We start from the raw sequence: 4,616 nt of genomic DNA on the forward strand, positions 1-4,616 counted from the left end.
TGACCAGGAGCTGATCATAAGAAGCCCACTCCAAAAAATACCCCGAAAAGGACGCGGGTACAGTATAAACTGCAACATCACAAATCTATATGACAGGATCACTGATACCCTTCCTAATAACCCCACCCAAGACCTCCCTTTTATTAGAGTATTTATTCATTATTTATTATGACCCAAACATTTAATAACACCAGTGTCACCAGTTAGAAAGTGGCTAAAGTGCGCCCCACAGTGTTCACCAGTAAGGTAATGTATATTATGTATAACTGTGGATGGCTGCAGGCCTAACATCAGATATAAAATATAACCGGTGACACAATCTTAAAAACTCTGACATGTTTTGCTCCTAAGAGCTTCATCAGAGCCATTAGGCTTCTACCTAATAGGGAGGAATCCCTACCTACCTGCTGGGGGGGGGGGGGGGGGGGGGCGCTTCTTCCTCATAGGGGAGATTCCCTACCAACTAATGGGGGCTTCTATCTTAAAGGGGAGGAGTGCAGTGAATGTAGTGGAGCTGTAGAGTGTACTGCAGGTGTAGAGTGCAGTAAATGTAGTGGAGGTGTGGAGTGCAGTGAATGTAGTGGAGGTGTGGAGTGCAGTGAATGTAGTGGAGGTGTGGAGTGCAGTGAATGTAGTGGAGGTGTAGAGTGCAGTGAATGTAGTGAAGGTGTAGAGTGCAGTAAATGTAGTGGAGGTGTGGAGTGCAGTAAATGTAGTAGAGGTGTAGAGTGCAGTGAATGTAGTGGAGGTGTGGAGTGCAGTGAATGTAGTGGAGGTGTGGAGTGCAGTGAATGTAGTGGATGTGTAGAGTGCAGTAAATGTAGTGGAGGTGTGGAGTGCAGTGAATGTAGTGGAGGTGTGGAGTGCAGTAAATGTAGTGGAGGTGAGGAGTGCAGTAAATGTAGTAGAGGTGTAGAGTGCAATAAATGTAGTGGAGGTGTAGAGTGCAGTAAATGTAGTAGAGGTGTAGAGTGCAGTAAATGTAGTGGAGGTGTAGAGTGCAGTAAATGTAGTGGAGGTGTAGAGTGCAGTAAATGTAGTGGAGTTGTGGAGTGCAGTGAATGTAGTGGAGGTGTAGAGTGCAGTGAATGTAGTAGAGGTGTAGAGTGCAGTAAATGTAGTGGAGGTGAGGAGTGCAGTGAATGTAGTGGAGGTGTGGAGTGCAGTGAATGTAGTGGAGGTGTGGAGTGCAGTGAATGTAGTAGAGGTGTAGAGTGCAGTGAATGTAGTGGAGGTGTGGAGTGCAGTGAATGTAGTGGAGGTGTGGAGTGCAGTGAATGTAGTGGAGGTGTGGAGTGCAGTGAATGTAGTGGAGGTGTAGAGTGCAGTAAATGTAGTGGAGGTGTAGAGTGCAGTAAATGTAGTGGAGGTGTAGAGTGCAGTAAATGTAGTGGAGGTGTAGAGTGCAGTGAATGTGGTGGAGGTGTAGAGTGCAGTAAATGTAGTGGAGGTGTAGAGTGCAGTGAATGTGGTGGAGGTGTGGAGTGCAGTGAATGTGGTGGAGGTGTAGAGTGCAGTGAATGTAGCAAAGGTGTAGAGTGCAGTAAATGTAGTGGAGGTGTAGAGTGCAGTAAATGTAGTGGAGGTGTGGAGTGCAGTAAATGTAGTGGAGGTGTGGAGTGCAGTGAATGCAGCAGAGGTGTAGAGTGCAGTAAATGTAGCGGAGGTGTAGAGTGCAGTGAATGTAGCAGAGGTGTGGAGTGCAGTGAATGTAGCGGAGGTGTGGAGTGCAGTGAATGTAGTGGAGGTGTAGAGTGCAGTAAATGTAGTGGAGGTGTGGAGTGCAGTGAATGTAGTGGAAGTGTGGAGTGCCGTAAATGTAGTGGAGGTGTGGAGTGCAGTGAATGTAGTGGAGGTGTAGAGTGCAGTGAATGTAGTGGAGGTGTAGAGTGCAGTGAATGTAGTGGAGGTGTGGAGTGCAGTGAATGTAGTGGAGGTGTAGAGTGCAGTGACTGTAGTGGAGGTGTAGAGTGCAGTGAATGTAGTGGAGGTGTAGAGTGCAGTGAATGTAGTGGAGGTGTAGAGTGCAGTGAATGTAGTGGAGGTGTAGAGTGCAGTGAATGTAGTGGAGGTGTAGAGTGCAGTGAATGTAGTGGAGGTGTAGAGTGCAGTGAATGTAGTGGAGGTGTAGAGTGCAGTGAATGTAGTGGAGGTGTGGAGTGCAGTGAATGTAGTGGAGGTGTGGAGTGCAGTGAATGTAGTGGAGGTGTGGAGAGCAGTGAATGTAGCAGAGGTGTAGAGTGCAGTAAATTCTGCTGTTGCATAGTGTTTGTCTCAGAGTTGCATACAGAGGATTGTGGAAAGCAATGGAGGTAGCAGAGCTGTAGAGCGAACCATCCACACACATAGGAGATAGCAGTATCTTGCATTAGGACCTTCTGAAATAAAATTAAAATCCTACTGATAAGCGCAGAAGGAAACAGAAGAGATAAAAGCAAAGTGCAGTGAAAGTTCTATGAGTTCTACACATGGATGGAAATACCCCGACTATGATATAGAGATATAACACTGAACTGTGCCGTACTGCTTTCTGCAATACATTTGGTTCAGGGCAAGTTGCAATTGTGCTTCTTAAAGAGCCCCTTCATTTTACCATAACATATACTGCAGAATAGAAACAACATGTATTTTTGGGCTAAAATAGAAAAAAAAACATGTAATTTTGCCATTTTTGAGGGATTTAACCTGCAGAATAATAATATATCAAAGGGAACGGCCTAAAGTATTTTCCTTTGACATGTCATCATTATTCTGCAGGTGGTTACGACAATACCCATTTTTTATTATTTTTGTTGTGTTTTATTACTTAATATTTTTTGCCTTTATATTTTTTACTTTTTAATCTATAAAACTAAATGATGGCTCAATATTTGCACGGTGAAGTACCATTTTGGTGTCTTTGTGACCGTCTTTTTATTATATTCTTTTGGCACATGATGTGACCAAAAATAAGCTTGTGGTGTCCACGGGGTGTAGTTGTCAGTTCGTGACGCCAGGGCACCGTTAACCAACATGGTCCGAGGTTTAGCTACTCCTGGGCCAAGCGCGGGGACAATGATGACATTGATGCAAGGTTACGGATAACTATTTTTTACTGAAGCAAGTGAGTAGTTGTTAGAATTCTCCCAGTAGAGATCAGAGTAGAGGAGATGTAGTGTAACCATTGGAAGCCCTTTTGCCTTGCTGGGACTTGTGGTGCACTAAAGACTTGGGACATTAGGCTTGACTAGGGTTCTGCTACCCCCAGGGTATGGACAAGTCCTTGGGATCCAGCTACCTGAGGCTTTCTACTGTATCCATCCCGGACTAGCACTGTGTGGCCCGTCGACTCACCAGCTCCTATGCCCACAGCTAGGAATTTCCGACTTCCTCTGGCCTGGGAACACTTTCAGAATGGCGTGGTCGCTCGCTCGACTCTTTTATTTTAAAATTTGGAAAAAAGGAAGTGATTTAAATTTTTTTCAAAAATATATATTTTTTAAAAACATAATTTTTACAAATTTTTTTAACACTTTTTCAGTTCCCTTACATTTTGGAACTTTCAGAAGAAGTCATTAGATTGCCCACAATGTAATACAATTTTATTTTTATTTTTTTTAAGAGCCGAGGCAAGTTTTAATGCCCCTTTTCGCCAAAGGGGCCGAAAATGCTCCTGGCTTCAACCTAGGTGTTAACCAAGGTATCAGCCGAGGAGCCGTATACTGATGGCATCTTAACCAAAGCCAAGATGCCCAGGGGTTGCAGGGAGGTGGGGAACCTAATGGCCACACACACCTCCCCTAGACCACCAGGAGGGACACCCAGAAGGGCTAATATGTCCCTGATCCTAGCCAGAAGGGTGAGTGCCAGAGGTGAAGAGTCTATGGCGCAGTGCGTTCACTCAGCTATAACACCCAGTGAGTTTCGGCACCTCAGGGTCACCACTCCCCGAGGCACAAAAGTACCTCATGGCGAGACGTTGAGGAAACAGGTCACATCAGGGCAGCCGTTGAGCTGGTGTTGTGGCACCAGCCCCGGAATGTCCCGGTACACCTGCCCCCTCCATGTAGCCATCCAGTCCTACTAGTGGACTACCTGATAAGAACAGCTACTACACTTGATCTTAGCCAAAAGGCTGAGAAGTGATCAATGTAATACTATTGCGTTGCAATGATCAGTGAAATCAGCAATCTTCTCGTGCAGCCTGCCTGAGGCAGACTGTATAGGTAGGTCCCACTGTGACAGACTCCCCACGATTGCGATGCGGGGGTGCTGATCACTCTCCTGACAGGTGTTGCACCTGTCAGTTTACTCTATGCATGAAGATGGTAAAACTGCTGGGATCAGATGAAAGTCAGTTGCAGGCAGGGCTCAGCTGTAATATACAGCTGACACCCACCACATATAAAGAGGGCTCAGCTCTATATGCAATGATTGTCAAGCACGTATCGGTGGTCATGTAAGGGGTACTTCGGGGAACACAACTTATCCCCTTTTAGCAGGATAGGGGATAAGTGTCTGAACATGGGGAACCTAGGGGTCAGGGGAAAAGTTGTGTTCCCCGGAGTACCCCTTTCATGACTACCAATACGCGCTTGACAATCCACACGCTTCACACGCGGTGTCCGCATTAAGGA

General features: G+C 45.9%; 1 pseudogene; it reads right to left on the reverse strand.

Moving 5' to 3' along the window:
- Positions 1–4,015: 4,015 nt before the first annotated feature.
- On the reverse strand, positions 4,016–4,126 carry LOC130277936 (U2 spliceosomal RNA; annotated as a pseudogene).
- Positions 4,127–4,616: the final 490 nt, after the last annotated feature.

This window comes from Hyla sarda, chromosome 6, assembly GCF_029499605.1.
Source record: "Hyla sarda isolate aHylSar1 chromosome 6, aHylSar1.hap1, whole genome shotgun sequence".
Lineage (NCBI taxonomy): Eukaryota > Metazoa > Chordata > Amphibia > Anura > Hylidae > Hyla > Hyla sarda.